This window comes from Manacus vitellinus, unplaced genomic scaffold (assembly GCF_001715985.3).
Source record: "Manacus vitellinus isolate BGI_N305 unplaced genomic scaffold, ASM171598v3 scaffold_69_pilon, whole genome shotgun sequence".
NCBI lineage: Eukaryota > Metazoa > Chordata > Aves > Passeriformes > Pipridae > Manacus > Manacus vitellinus.
The window spans coordinates 57,788-73,755 of record NW_021940749.1 but is presented as its reverse complement, the minus strand read 5'-3'; the positions used below and the strand labels follow the sequence as shown (position 1 = coordinate 73,755).

The 15,968-nt window shown below is 40.4% G+C and overlaps 1 long non-coding RNA gene across 1 annotated transcript in view; it reads left to right on the top strand.

The window, feature by feature from the left end:
* The first annotated feature begins 1,274 nt into the window (after positions 1 to 1,274).
* LOC108641547 overlaps positions 1,275 to 15,968 on the top strand; it is a 62,778-nt gene continuing 48,084 nt past the window's right edge. The window contains exons 1-2 of the long non-coding RNA XR_003916267.1: positions 1,275 to 1,421; positions 9,737 to 9,842. This is a non-coding gene — a long non-coding RNA (uncharacterized LOC108641547). The remainder of the gene's footprint in view (positions 1,422 to 9,736; positions 9,843 to 15,968) is intronic.

The window sequence follows — 15,968 nt, the reverse complement described above, 5'->3', positions numbered from 1 at the left end:
ACCTCTTTGTTTTGAACTATAGTGACCTGCTCAGACTTCCCAACACGTGAAACTCTGAAATTCCTGCACAGCTAATGACTGGGATGTGAAAATTGCCTGACAGGCAGACCTGGGTGAAGTGACCAATTTAGACTGCTCTGGGATTTGCAGGTGGAAGGGCTGTTCTTTCTCTTCCCTTCCCCTCTCCCTCACATTTCTAGACGTGTACATAATTCCATACACGTCTCTGCATATGTGCAAATTTGAATCTCTGTTCGCCCTCCAAACTGCTGACCACAAAAACTACAGAACAAACTTTGGTTTTGTTGCAGATGGTAACGTTCCTCTCTTCTGCCAAGTACAGGTATTTTTATGAGTCCCTGATAAGAGGTAAAATAAAAAGGGAAACAGTATGGGATAAACTAGTAAGTCACTTTAAGTACTGATAGACCCTCACTTTCAAATTCATTCTATATCCCCCTGGTAGTGCAGGCATTTTGAAGTATATAATACATATAAAAGTGCCAGTTAAACCTTTCCTTTGATTTAGCTGCAATTCCACAAATATTTAGAATATCTGCAGTGAGTAATCTTGCAGAATTGAGACATGATATGCTGGATAATATTAAAATCTCAAATAAATAGTTAAATGGACTGGCAGTAGCCATTGTGGCTTGGATGAGGTGATGACCTCAGAGGAGGATGCTTGACTGCTTGGGCTTTTCTTGAAGTCAGTGATACATCTTCTAATATCCCCTTACATTTAGAATCCAATTCCACTATCTTCTTTCCAAAAATTATATATATTAATGCCTGATTGTAACAAGATAAAGAATATTTGATCTGTTTTAGGTGTCTGACCTTTCACATTTATTTTGCTGCTGCAAAGCATGTGAAATACTATGGAAGGAATGTGGAAAACCCCCACCATTCTTTATGTAGTGATATAATGAGTATCTTTGTGCATCCAAGATAATAGGAATCCCAGCATTCATGCTTACTATAAAATATAGCAAGCAAAGACTAAGTAAATCCTGGCATTTTTTAACACAGAAATAATTTTGACTGCATCTTTGGCTTGGTATGACATGGAAACTGGCGATTGTTTATGCTTTGCTACTTTTTTTGGTCTGCATTAAAATCCCACATGAGAAATGAATTTTTCTCTAGGAACAAACTGTTACTTTTTTTGGGACTGAGTTCTAATTAGCTGGGTCGTATGTCTGTTTCTTTTCAGCTGGGAAAACGCAGTGCATATAAAATCCAGATGGATAGCACATGATGCTGGAACCAGCCCCGGCCAATCAGCCATGTCACTTTGATTGGAGGAAACCTATAAGCATTTCAGCAAAAATCCAAACCCAACAAGATAGTAAGAGCAGCAAACTGGCTTCACTCTGGGGTTTCGTCACAGCTCTGGCCTCCCCACACATTACTGAAAGGTATTTAAACCCTTATTTAATGTAGGATTTGTGATTTAGACCCTGAATGCCAATGGCAGAAGCCATGTGGGAAGCGGGAGGGGGAGGAAATTCGTCATCAGACTACATCAGGCCACAAGGACCACAGCTTTAGGGCAATGAGCTCTTTGGAGGAGCTTGAAATTCACCCTGAAACGCTCCATAATATCACAGATCAATTCTTTTTGTATGGATTGGGGTTGTGGCAGAACAGCCTCTCAGAGAGCAACTGAGCACATGTGGTGATTACTCACAGTCTCGCTGTGCTCAAAAGCTCCTGGGGTTCCACCAGACTGAGAGCGAGATTTTCAGAGAAGTCTGAAGGAGAGGCAGGCAGTGCTTGTGGAGGGATGGAGCAGCATCTGGAATCCCTACGGATAACTGCAGGAATGTTTATTATTCTTTGTTTATTATTTTGAGTGTGTGCTCTCTCCCTCTTCCTCTCTTTGTCTCCCTTTGTTATTTGTGTAATAAAGTTCCTCTAGGCACATAAAGTAAGTCATCTGGAATTGTGCAACTCCTTCTGCCAGGAAGTTGGAAAAGCCCCTCTCCTGTGCAGAGAGAAAAATACAGACTTGTTGCAACCATTGAGAAATTACAGAAATACAGCATTTGTGTTTGAGTTACACTGAGGAGCAAAGAGCTACGGCAAATAATTGTGCTTCTCACTGTTAAAAAATTCTTCTTTTATCCTATCTAAGGTGTTATGTTTATTTAAAACTTGAAAATTAATTTGTATCTTTTAAAATAATAAAAAAAAAGCACCTAAAGTACATTAGGAAAAGGAAATGAGTAAGGAGAAAGGAGCATCTTTGCAGCCACATGGCTAGTGAAATTTTCTGTTTATTCTTTGGGGGAAAAGCAGAGTAGCTGCAGAGCTGCTGGTTGGAGAGGTGCCGGGACTGTTTTTATTGGCAGGCGAGGCTGAGTGGCTGAAAGGTGGCCATTAACACCCTGACACCAAGTGCTGACAGGGCGATTATAAGATTAACACCCTATGTTATATTAACAGTGTCAAAACCTCCCCTTACCTGTCAGTGAGAAATAATGGCACGAAGGAAAACATTATAGACATACAGAGATTTTAACACGAAAATACCCCACAGCTGCTTTTTCAAATAGGTCTAAATACCTAGATGACCTACTAAAGCCCAATAAAATGAAAAACTATATTTTAAATTAATTTTAAATTACAGTTTCACAAATGTGCTTGGCCACTTGCCTTGCAGTTTTTATGCCACAATTGTCCCCTTTCCAGTTTAAGAGCATGTATTTCTACACATATTTTAATTATATTTCATGTTGTATGTGATGATAGTATATTCTGTATGCCATATGATCTGTAAGATCTACACACAGAATGTGTAATACATATTCTATATACATATATATATATCTATATAATTCAGTTTCTAAACGAGATCAAGACAGAGTCAAGGCATCCAAAATGCCAGAAAGTGTTCATGTGTTGCATAAGAAAAGTTCAGTAGTTTTAAGTCATGTTTTGGGGATTTTCAGAGTTGCAATTCCATCGTATCATGAGGGCTTAAAGCTAATTGAAAGCCCTTAACAAAGTGGATGTAGTTCACTTAAGACTTGTTACAAATTACTAAAGAGCCATCTGAAAAGTTCAAATGTCTCTGAAACAGATCCAACAGAAACATTTAATAACTAAACAAGCATAAAGGATGGATTTATGAGTACTGTTTAGTTTGGGGGCTGCTGGAAGACAATGCAAAAAATTCACAAACACTTCCAGAGCTTCTGTTAAACGAACACTGCACCTGAAAAAAATGGACTATTTATTATAGCAACTGATGAGAATTGCCAAAGGTAGGGAGTTTCCAATAAACAGGATTCTAGTTTTAGGAACAACCTGCTAAAGTATTTGTATGTGTAATTTTATTCCAGCATCTGCTTTGGCTGACACGAAGGACTCCAGGGCAATTCTGAACTTTCAAGTCATCTATAGAATTGAGTGTTTTCATCTACACATCTTTTGTACTTCAAAAAATGAAAAATATGACATAATTCAGAGAAAATTATGTTTAATCATGTTTTATTGATGATATTCAGGCAGTTTTCCATGCTGACAAGAGCCTCAGCATATTTTCTGAAATGTTAGAAATGCCTCTAGAGATTTTTGGCATTTCAAAAAATTTGATTTTCAAAATGAGGAAGAGACAAGAAATACTATCAAGATAGTAGAGTATTTAGTGGCCTAATTTATGATAAGATCAAGTGGCCGTTAAAAAGACACTCAAGCAGTGAGATCTTGCATACAGTACAGTTTTCTGGGAATTTAAGTGCTTGTTTGCCAAATGAATGACACAGACTTGAGCTAAAAAATGCTTATCTACACTGTTTTAGGTGTTCAGCAAAGGTGTAGTTCCCCCTGCTTTATTTCACTTTTCTGAGCAGACATAAGAGACTTTGTGGGAACCCTGATTTGTGTTTATTTGTGTTTATTAAAGCAAAATTCCTTTTTCCTGGTAAAGGAAAGATCATGCAGCTCTCCTGTCCAAAGGGCCTCTGCTGGGTGAGACAGAGATGAGTTTTTCAAGTGTTGCTTCTGCTGGAGAGCACTAAGGGGGGATTATGGGCTTGGTAGTGCTAAAATCAGTGATCAGTGCCCGCCACAGATCCGCTGTCTCTGAGCTCTGAATGGGAGCAGAGCAACAGGCTGTATCTGCTGATCCTTATCCCTTTCTTTCTGCACATCTTCAGTCAGACATGGAGAGATGATGGGGCACATTCTGCCCCAGCCTAAGACCTTCTTTCACACTTGCAGATCAAGACAGGCTTTGGCAAAGCTGGGGTGGCAGTCAACAAAAAAAGAAAAAAAAAAATAAAGCCACCACACAATGAAAGCCACCAAATTGTTACTAAACTATGAAATCATGTGTAGACATGAGAGTGGGAGGAGAATTACCTAAGACCTTATTTACAAAGGAGTAAAGACATAAAAGATGACCTTCTGTGACCACTAAAAGGATAACTTCATCAGGATATATTTGTACCAGAACACGACTCTCACATGTCAATCATGCTGAAGTGCCAGAGAATTTACTGTAGTCATTTGCAAGGGGTTTTGAGTGAACAAGGTATATTTTTTTTATTTTATTTTTATTTTATTTCATTTTTTTATTTTTGGTTGGTTGAGTTTTTCTTTTTCATTTCGTTTTTTTTTTTTTTTTAATTTGATCTGATGCCTTTACACACCTGGAAGAAAACAAATATACACTCACAAGATACGATTCATGGTCTTGCCACCACTGTGCAGCCCAGTCAAAGAAAAAAGTGGTTTTAAAATGACCTATGTAAACCATGTTTTAGTGTTATGCGACAAGCAGTAAATAATCTTAGTGCTTTTTTTAAAAATAAAAGCCATGTATTGTACCTTTGCCTCAGACAAATTGCTGAGTGACTTAAAACTCACCTACTTTAGAATCAAAAATTCCTCCTCCTCCAGAACCAACATGACTCTAATTGCACAGAAATCACATCTTCGGCAATCCCTGCATTATCTGTGATGTGAGGTGTCTAGTCTCAGCTATAAGATGTGCTTATTTTCCTTGTTCTGGCTTTCCCAGAAAGGCAGCATGTGAGTGATCACTGGCAGTCCTGGGAAGACATGGAGGGCACATATTGCTGGAGGTGTGGGAAAAGAAGTAAACCCCACGTACTCTGTGTATCCATGTATTAGTCTGTATTAGGGATGTCCTTTATCAGCTACTTACATATTTTCCAATGAAAGCATTTAATTAATTCCGATTTAAATTTTAGAAAGCTAGTAAAAAATGAAAATTTGTCCTATAAATGTTGGCCTGTGTTGTGCAAGGTCACCTAGGAGCACTAAGAAATCTGGGGGAGGAGGTGGAACAGAGCACACAGACAAGCCACATTTTAACATTGACAACTGTTGTCCACCTCTGTATCTTTTTATCTGCATTGCTTTGCCTTCCTTAACATATGGCTAGGGAAGGATGGATTTTTAAGGTATTTACAGCATAGTATACTGAAAACACTACTTTCTCATCTCTTTCAAAAAGACCTCAGTGCACTATTTGGAGACTCTTTTTTAATAATTTCTTTAGATGGATCAATTTTATTTTTTCCCCTTTACTTTCCAGGCTATTTTAAGCACATTAAAAGAACTCTACTGCTGTCCTGGTTATGCTGAAAACAATCCCCAAACTCTTACATATATCTGTGACTTCATGGTGAGTTGCAACAGCAACACCAAGTGAAAGAATTCCTGCTTAGAGCATTGCAGTTTGGAAATGAGTCAAAACTGGACAGAGTATTGAACAGTGACTGCTGTCAGCAGCTGACTTTTCCCATATAACCTTCACAGATCCCAAGTGGGAAGTTTACATCCCCAACATCCCACAGGCACGGACAGATGGAATCAAGGCACTGTCCACAGGGCTGCCCCGAGGGCACAGCTCTACTGACGGCACCACAACATCCCAAAACAGAATAGCTGTATGGACATGAGCCCCAAAGACTTTCCCATCCCCACTCCATCTTATATATGGGCAAAATACTTCCATACTTAAAAAAAGGAACACAGTAAAATGTCCAGGGTAGCTCTGTTGGCTTCGTTGCTGTTGTTCCTATTTGTTTATTATCATCTGTCAGGACTGACGGGTGTTTAGAACAAAACAAGCTCCGGTTTTGAAACGCTGCTTAATGAGAGGAACAAGTTTCAACTTTATTCGCTGCTTTCATGCAACCAGAGGTTCTGTTTATTTAGAAAGCTAACATTTATACAGATTATGCACTCGCAGTGGTTCTGTGCCAAAAAACACATGACTGAAATGGGTCTTTCCATCACTCTTTCAGCGTTGACCTATGATTGTTTTTACAGGAACTGGATCTTTTAAGCAATAGCCTCTGGTGGGGCAAGGGGAAAGCACGGCACCTTGTGCAATGATTTGCAAAAGGTGGCTTGGGCAAAAGGATATGTGAATACTCCAAATACTATTTGATTGCAGTAACTTCCAGTGAGAGTGGGAAGGGTCATCCAGGAAAGCTGAATGATGGGGAGAAGGTCACCAGTTTAAGGAAATCAAATCTTTATGCAATGTGATTGTTTTGATTGATTAAGCTATCCAACAAACTTTTCAAAGTATAAAAACTGGTAAAGTAAGAATTATTAGAGATGGCAAATTGAGCTGGAAAAGTCAGTGGGTAATGATTCAAGTTCTAAATTTGCTGTTGTTGTATGTGCTCCTTATTATCCTGCTCTTGAAAATGTTTGAAATGTTTCCTAACAGAGTAGAGTCCTAAGAAAGAAATGCTTGTCTTGTGTTTGTATGTAACTGTATATTTAAAACTCTTTTAAAAAAAATCACTCACTGCAAAAAAATGGAAAATTATTATGCTCAGAAGGATCTGTCTGGCCACTGCATTTGTAGTAACATATTATCTTCAGGAGTAAATATCCAGCCTGACAAATGTCCTGTGCATCAGTCAGTGTGTAGAAATATTGTAGAGGTGTGTGATTAGAGAAAATTGAAAACTCTTGATTTTTCTAGGTTGAATATCTTTCCTGGGAGACAATGGTCTTCCTATGGAACCATTCTATGAATTAAGGATGTAGGAAAAAAGAAACATCTTTCTGCTTTCCAATATTTTTCCAGCTGAAAAATGGTGACAAAGCTGTAGGATGTGATTCCCCCCCCCTTCACATTCTCACACTTTCTAAATGTTTTCCAACTGGCAAAACAGTCAGTGTTACTTTGTGCTCTTTCCTGCCTTTGGAAAGAAAGTAAGCCCTGTTTGAAAACAGTGCTAGTATTTCTCTGTTCTGAACTATTTTTGGAGAAAAGAGTAGAATCAAATTATCACTTGTTTCATAACTATGAAATGAAAAATTCACCAGTTCAGAAAACATTCTCCTCTGAAACATCCTCCTAGAAGTGTATTTTTAACTTGGAATTATTTTTCACTCACCTTTGTGTTGACACTCTTTAGTTAAGCCAAGTCTATCTTACAGAGTCACAGTCTCTCAAAAGATTTTTCTGTATTTTCCTTTGAACAGACATCTGTGGGCTGATTTGCATCAGCAAAGTGTTCATTAAAAAGGATTAGGCACAGTTAAGCACTGCAGCCCCATGAAAGAAAGTGAGGCTAAACACCATGCACCTTCTCTCCATTGAAGGTGCCAACCCATGCGTCCTAATTTAGGGGCTTTTTGCCTCCCATACATCAGGAAACCTAAAACTTTTCATAATATAGCACAAATTACCTCTTCAGCTAGTGAGTAAATAATCACCGTTGACTTCTCTCCTGCACAGCTTTTACCTCAGGGCTGTGTGTTGGTGGCACAAAATGTGCTGTGACTTGGGGGCAGGAGGGTGGTCACTTGGCTCTTTCTCCGCTCAGCCATTCCTGTCTTTCCCCCTGTTCCCGCCCACAGCAAGAATTAAGTGCCTAAATTGCTTTGCTCATCACTTTACCAGTGGACCCACTGCTTCTTTTAGTGGCTGCAATTCCCTTAGCACAGGGCTTGGGACCACTGGTGGAGGCAGATGTGACTCACCCCTGCTGGGGGAAGCCACTCAGTGTGGGGAAGCTCCCCCAGACCCAAAAGGAGTGGGAGAAAAGCGTGACTTGGAAAGACAGCAGGAATTCCTTTCCTTTCATCTCCTGTGCTTTAATTTCCATCAAGAAGGAGGCAGTTGGACTCATTTCTTTGAGTAGGTTCTCCCCAGTTGAGACAGAGGTAAAAGATGCAGAGTAAAAGCAGGATCCAGAGGTGGGTGAACCTGCTCTGTGTCTTTGCACAACCGTCCCAAAGTGAGGAAAAAACTGCAATTTAATATTTATTTGCTGAGCTACCCCATTTCATCATATTACCCTTTTCTGCTCTGTCTTGTAAGTGCTGCAATTATCTGCCATGCTGCTTAAATGAAGATTTCTCTTCCCAAAAAGGAGAAGAGGGTCCAGACTTTCACTATGTTTCCTACACTCTAACAGAGTTTACTGAAGTGGTTGTACGGTTTAGCAGATTTTCATCCTGTAATTACATGTTGTGTCTGAAGGCTTCTATTAAAGCTGGGGATGGAAGCTCCTCAGAAGACTTAATAAATAACTGAAATGTGTAAGACTCTCTTTATTCAGAAAATCTGCCTGGAAAGCTCATAAGAAAAGGCTTTCCTGTGAGATTTTCTATACTTCCTACTTGAAGAGAGGCTGGAAACCTGAGAAGAGTCATTCTGTTCCAGCTAAAGTGGGTAGGTGCCAGGGGTTTAGGAAGCTGAGGGAGAGGCGAGGGGAGGAAAAGGGAGTTACACATTTTTTTTTCAGAAATTCAGGTTCATCTTGAGTTTTTGGAAGAAGTTAGTGTTCAACTTTTGTTTTGTCTGAACAAATTTCTTCACTGTTATTTTGTCTAAGTCATCTGGCTTAAGTGGGCTTGGCTTGCCTGAGAAGTCACATTGAATTCATAGGTCTGTTCACAATGCCTACGTTGAAGCCTGTTTGTAAATTCCTACAGGAGCTAATGTGCTCCATGCACCTCTTACCAGGCACATGGAACCTCTTTTCCACTACACACAGGACAATTTATTGGAGATGTGCTTGCACTGGGCTTCAACCAAGCTGAAGCTAAGCTGAGCTGAGCTGCCAGGAGGGTCTTTGGTCCAGGAACATCAGTCAATATGAACCTATTTTGATGAGAGGTGCTACATTTTCCAAAAGAAGAGACTTCATTTCTCTCTGCCTGTGCTATTTAAGACCTCTACAGTTCAGCTTTTAAGGTGCTGAGATAACCTTCATAACTGATAACCCCTTCACAGCTTGGAAACTATGATTTGATTTTGGCTAGTTCAACGGGACATCACTTGAAAATCTGAAGCAGAAATTATGGCATAAAAAGCAAAGAACCTGGCAAATTCTTTACCATATTTTCACCCCCCAAAGAGGAATACACGTACATACATGTATAGAGAGAGGGTCACACTGTGCTTAGGTACGTGAGACACAGAGTAAGACTCCACCAGAAGAGTAGATGTGCAATTTGAGTAATGAAATAAATAGATGTATGAGAGTGTAGTGTTGCAAACAGAGGCAAAACAGTCTGAATCAATCATGGACAATGGTCAAAGAGGTTTGAAGTGCAAAATTCAAGAAACTAAGAAAGGAAATGAGAAATAAACTGCAGACAAATTATGAAACAGCCATTTTTTTCCTCATCCAAGCTTTATAGCTAATTTTCAATAGCAGGAAAAGTATGTTAAGAATATGCAATGCTGATGAGCTCAGAACCACAATGTTTTTTCACACAGGTCCAGCGTCAGGACATACTCAGGACATCTCCCAGAAGCTCCAAAACAAATTGCCTTTGGACTTTGAGACCATGAAACCAGAGGAACCAAATACAGTCCCTCACAGGTATGCAATGCTTCAAAGTCCAGCCTCACAAATGAAAGATACACTTGTCCTCCCTCCCCCCAAAGTGTCATCAGTAAGATGTCAGGAAGAAACATGATTTATAAGAAAAATCCATCAGATTTTGGTTTGGTTTCAGTGTGTTTACAATGTAAATGACACACAAAATGACTTCTGCCAGTGGTTTGCTGCCACCCTTCTCCAAAGCAGTGACGGGTGCAATATTTTTCAGATTCCTGGCTTGAAATAGGGCAAAAATTAGTATTTTTATGTCCTTTCTTGAGACCAGTCCCTATAAGGTGTCTCATGTCTGACATGAGACAAGAGTCAAGGCTCTTCCAGGAGAGTAGCTCCGTCCTATACTGTGCTACCAAGAATAAATACTCTCTGAGCAGAGGTGCCAAAAGAGGAAAAAAAAGAAATCCCTCCCTTTCATTTTTTTTCTTTCCTTGCAAGGCCCAACATGCTGTCTTTGGACAGATTTCAATCCCGCTTTAATTCATTAAAAAAGTGAAACAAAATCACCATTTACATCCTTGACAGCTGGCAGGTTTTATGTGTTCTTACTGCTTCTGCCAAGTCAAAAAAAAGTTTTCATTCAGCTCTGTCATGGATCTTTGGAGTGCTGGAAGTGTGAGAGATGTCAAAATGTACTCATAACAATGACATACAGTACCTGAAGGCAGGAACGTATTATGCTAATGTACTAGTGTAAAGGAAGTTACAATTCTCCTTTTCACTTAAAAAAAAGAAAGAAAGAAAAACAACAAAAAACTCCGTGACATCAGAAAACATAGCAGTCCCGAAAGAGGGAGCATTTTGCTTTCCTCAGAGCCATCTGACATGTTCCAAGAGCTCTCTGTTCATCAGACTGCATTCCAGCCTGTAGTGGGGGTGGGGGGAAGAGGGAAGGAAAGGCAAAAATTTGGTGGTTTATTAGCATTTCTTGATTCTTGTTGCTTCTGTGAGATGAGAGTGGTGGATGAGCAGTTCAGATGCTGGGATGGGCTGCCAAAGTGCTACAGGCAAACCCTGCTGCTGCTGCTGCTGCTGCAGACTCGGCAACATGGACTCTTCCCTACTGGGTATCAAGGTCGTGGAATTTAGGAATTTGCACCCCTATGTGATTGGGTTTGCAATATGCCACAAACAGGGCACCAAATGGAAACATTACAGTGATTGTAAGGCAGTGATAACAGTGCCCTGCAGCTACTTGGGTAGAAATAGGAACAGAAATGGCCTCCAATTTACATTTTCTGCTCTTCCGCAGCCCTAATGAGATACTAACAGAAGGAAAACCCCTTTCAAAGAGAAAGCAAACATGGCAGAGCTGAGGCATGATGCAAAGCCCCAGTGTTCTATGTCCCAGTGCACGTAGACCGAGCCTAGACCACATTGCAGGGAGTATGTAACTCGCAGGCCTACAACCTGATCCTGTGCATTCAGGCTGTACTCAGCCCATGTGTTCCTTGGCCAGAAAGGGGCTGTACAGAAAAGCTTGGCAGCTGTTTGAATTCTGTGGAATTAGGTAAAGTTATCTAGATTACAGTTCAACAAAATCTTAGTTGCCACTTGAATTTTTGATGGGGACAAAGATAAATCAGGCCCTGCTGATACTGCCTTTCCTTGTCTGGCTGCCCACCCCAAGGAAATGCAAATGTGAGTTAAATCCTCCTGAGCACAAGTGTAAGAGTCGAAACTTTCTATTTCCACCCTGCACAGCTGTTTACACTAGAGAGAAACCCTTTTGGAATAAAAGAAGAGAAGCACCCCATGGTATAATTACAATGAGCACACCCCTGCTATCATTTCCAGAGGCGTTTGGGAGGGAGCTGCCACAGCTTTCAGAACTGAATCCTCACTCAGGAAGGACAGATGCCAGATCATTATTCTTGGCTTTAAGATAGAAAATAGCTTATGGGCATAAGATGCTATTTACTGCCTACAGTACATTTCAAAGAACAGCTATCTTGTCAATCATACACCCTTTGTATTGCTTGACTAGGTCATTTTAGTTTTGCTGTGGTTAGTTCTTTTAAAATCAGTGTTATTCTTATGATCAGCTATCCCTTATCTGCAGTGGTGTGAATAGCTTGGGGTTGCGACTTAAAGACCACAAATATGACTAGTCTTGGCTCTGAAACTTTGAGACCCATAGGCACAGTCTTTTCTTACAGAATGCAATCATTATGGCATGCACACAGCCCTGAGCTATTTCACTTATTAAGCCAACAACTGCTTAAAATGGCAAACTGCTCTTGGAAAAATCAACTTGGTGCTTTTTGCCTGTACAAGATCCCTTTTGATACACATAAATTTTGAGAAAATCTAAGCCTAGGGCAATTGTCTACTTCTGAGATACAGTTACAGCAGGATAATGAGGAGACTCTCAGTTACATTGCTGTGCTCATCTTCACCCACAGTACTGTGGATGCAACAGGCAGAAATTATTTGTTCTCCGCAAGAGAACAAAAAAAAACCCCACACCAGTGGCTTTGTGTGCATTTCTGGGATGAGGGAGATCCAGAAAAACACCAGACCGAAGAAGCAGGAACAGTGTGGTGTCTTTTACCAGAACTGGTTCTGGGAACCTGTGAGGGTGGGGAGGCCCTGGCACAGGTTGCCCAGAGAAGCTGTGGATGCCCCATCCCTGGATGTGCTCAAAGCCAGGTTGGATGGGGCTTGGAGCAACCCGATCTACCAGAGGGTGTCCCTGCTCATGGCAGGGGGTGTGGAATGAGCTGATCTTTAAGGTCCCTTCCAATCCAAGCCATTCTTTGCTTCTATGATTATCAGCGCCGTTTCTCAGAAATCCCCTGCTGTTACACCCAGAGCCACTGGAGAGGTGACGTGGAGACCTTGTGTTGGTTGACCAGCATTCAGGGCTTTGCACCTGGATGAAGTCTTTCATTCACAGATTCTCTGGGCAACCTGTGCTGCCAGCACTGAGGGCTCTGGAAGTGTTCCAGATAACGTGCACTTTCTGAAAGTAAGATTACTCTTATTACTGAGATGATGTGGAACTGTTTCTTTTATTAGGAACCTTTTCAAATCATTTAATTATCATATTAGTTGTGTTCATAGCTTATATTCTAAGAGCACAATTGTGTGACTGAATTAAAGATTGTCTCCTGCCAATTTCATTGTACAAACAGCCCGGAGCTCTCTCTGCCTTAAATATATATCCAGAAGGGGATTGAACGTGTGTGAGAAGTGGAGACAGACTTTGGAAACAAAAGGAGCTCTTAACCAAGGCCTCTTTAAAAGAGTCTTGCTAATATTTTAAAATAATAATGATCTTTTAAAGACTGAAAAAAAAATAGTTCTGTACTCTGCTCAGTGCTGATCAAATGGTTTCACAGTTGTCTACAATCAATAAGATTTTGCTTTGGCCCTATCAAGGTAAATTAAAAAAAAAATCATGAAATTCTGCAATTACACATCTGGGAAAGTTCTGCTTTTCCACATGAAATATATGGCAAGCCAGGAGTATTTGGACTGCCAAAAAGCAAATCTCCACACCATATAAATGATGCAGTTGAAAAAATTATTAACTTATGAAACTTATAGCCAGCAGGGTTATAGAAATATTATATATAGGTGTATAGAGAAATCAGTAAATAGAATTGCTATCAAGTATGATTATTTTATTTTTTTTTAATATTCCAAAGTTATTCTCCCTTTGGAACAGGGAGTTAAAAATGCAATGGCACAAGAATTCAGAAATATTTCTAGAAAGGAAAAAAGCAACCTTTAGAAGATACAATCCATTGTACAACACCTCTGTATGTCAAAATTATATCCTTCCTTTAATTCCTTTGGAAGGAGAAACGACAGTGTTTAATCAGAGAAAGCATTCTGGTCACAGTACAACAATGCATTTTTCAAAACTGCATTTTTCCAGGTGAAGTATTCTTTTCGTGAGAGGCTTGGTCAATCCTCTCCCTTTTTCCTCATCTGCTGGTACATCACACTGGCTGGAAAGGCATCTCCTCTAGGCTGGGAAAACCTGTGGCCACCATGTACTCTGAAATCTACTCAGGAAGCCCCAGATGGCATCAGAGTGGCCAGCCCCGTGTTCCCAGCCAGGTGTTCCACATGAGGACATGGGGTGTCACCACGGCAGCTGGTGGCTGTGATGCACCTGCATGGAAGCTGCTGTGCCTCTCCCAGCGCCGCCAGCTGCAGGAGCATTGCTGTTTGCTGAGGCACTGGAATGCTCCTCACCCAGCTGTGCTCCACTGGACACCTCTCCATGGGCTGGAAGGGCAGTGCTGACAGCAGGGTGACACTAACCTTGGCCAGCTGACAACCAAAAGTTGCCTACACACACCCCTGATTGGACTCGATGTCCTTCCTTTGACCCTCAGCTCCTTCCTCTGACTCTGAGTAATGAGTGTAAGCACTCCCAGATACTTCAATATATCTTTTTTTTATTTTTCTTCTAGCTGAGTGGATATTCCTCCTTCATTGCTCATAGTCCTATTTGTCTGTCTTCTAAAGAAGTGAACACATCTGCTGGGGAGTTGGTGAGTCTGAGCTCGTTCATTAGGAAGGGTTCATGAAATACTTGATACTACTCAGGTAGCTTGTGATAGCATCCTCCTCACTGCTGGAGGATTTTATTTCCAATATCTGAATAAAATACACCTGCTGAAGAGCCATATCCTATACTAGGACCAGCCACAGACTGGACATGTGCTAGGGGCTTGTCCTCTTGTATAATTCAAAACAAAATGCAGAAAAATACCTTACTGAGCATGAATTTGCCAAGAGAATATGGCTGAACTTGTCTGCAACTAAGTCACAGTTGGTTCACACTTTCCAGTCCATCTGTGAGGATTATACTTCAGACAGTTGTTTAAATGGTCATATCAAACACAACACAATTTTGGGACATGGGATGCTTATTATTCCAGGAAGATTTCTTAAGTACATCAGTAGCATGTTTTCACATTTGATTGTAAACCAAAGAACGGCTGCAAAAGACAGTCATTGGCGGGGCTGAGCCACAGCACCACCCTACTATCAATAATATCAATATATGGCAGCAAACTGCTCCTCCATGTGTCTGCATGGGAAAAGTCTTAAATGCAAAGCCTGTGTGATAGACCAAGAAAACCTCCCTAAGTAATTGTGGACCAGAAAATTTTTTATTTTCCCCATGAATGGGGTGTTTTACAGCATGTTTCTGTCTGAACAGCAAAAATGGTCAAGAGGAAAACTGAAGAGATTTAAGATGCAAACCCAAAATGCTGTAGATTCTAAACTGAGTGTAAAGGTTTTTGTCAATGTGTGGGCCACAGTTACACACTGTCATGTACAATCAGACAAGCAGGCAGAGTTTCAGATAAAATTATGGTGTGAGAAACAAAATCTTAATTATGCTTTTAAAATGCTGATGCTGATTTTTTAATGCTGCTGCTCTGAGCATCTCCCCATCCTAAAGACTGCTGTGCCTGAAAACTCAGAGTGGTGACTCCAAGGGAAGGATTTTCCTCTTCCTCAGTTTCTCACCATGGAAAATGTCTACAAATGAACACAAAGAGCAAGGCAACAGCTTGCAAAAAATGCAAAGTCAAGCTTACCTGTGGCCTACCTCTGCAGCAATCTTGTTTACCCATCAACACCTCAGGAACAATCTCTACTTCATTCACATTCCTCACTAGCAGTCTTTATTATATGGTGCACCACATCCTCACATTAATTAGCACCTCGCTGGCAGGCTAAGTATCATTTTTCAAAAGGACTGCAATTAACAAAATAAACCAAATCCCTTTTTAGTTTGAGCAGCACTGCTTCTCTACCTTTCTTCAAAGTGATGGGGTCAAATTGTTGTTTTCCTCTGTAAACCAGCAATGGAAATATTTCCAGATGTGGGACCGTTTTCACTTGCCTAACACCTTTTGCCTGAATATTTTAAAGGGAAGGGTGGGGAAGGATATTGATTTTCTTTGATTTTTCTTCAGTTTGTCTGGGAAGTTGGAGGCAAGGAGGTGATAAGTAACTTAGGTTACAGAATGACTCATGAGTAGAGTCTGATTTTGTGGGCTCTCAGATTACTTTTTCACCAGATGATCCGCAGCAACTCAAAATTTGGTAATGTGTCTTTCTTGAAAAAAAAAAAAA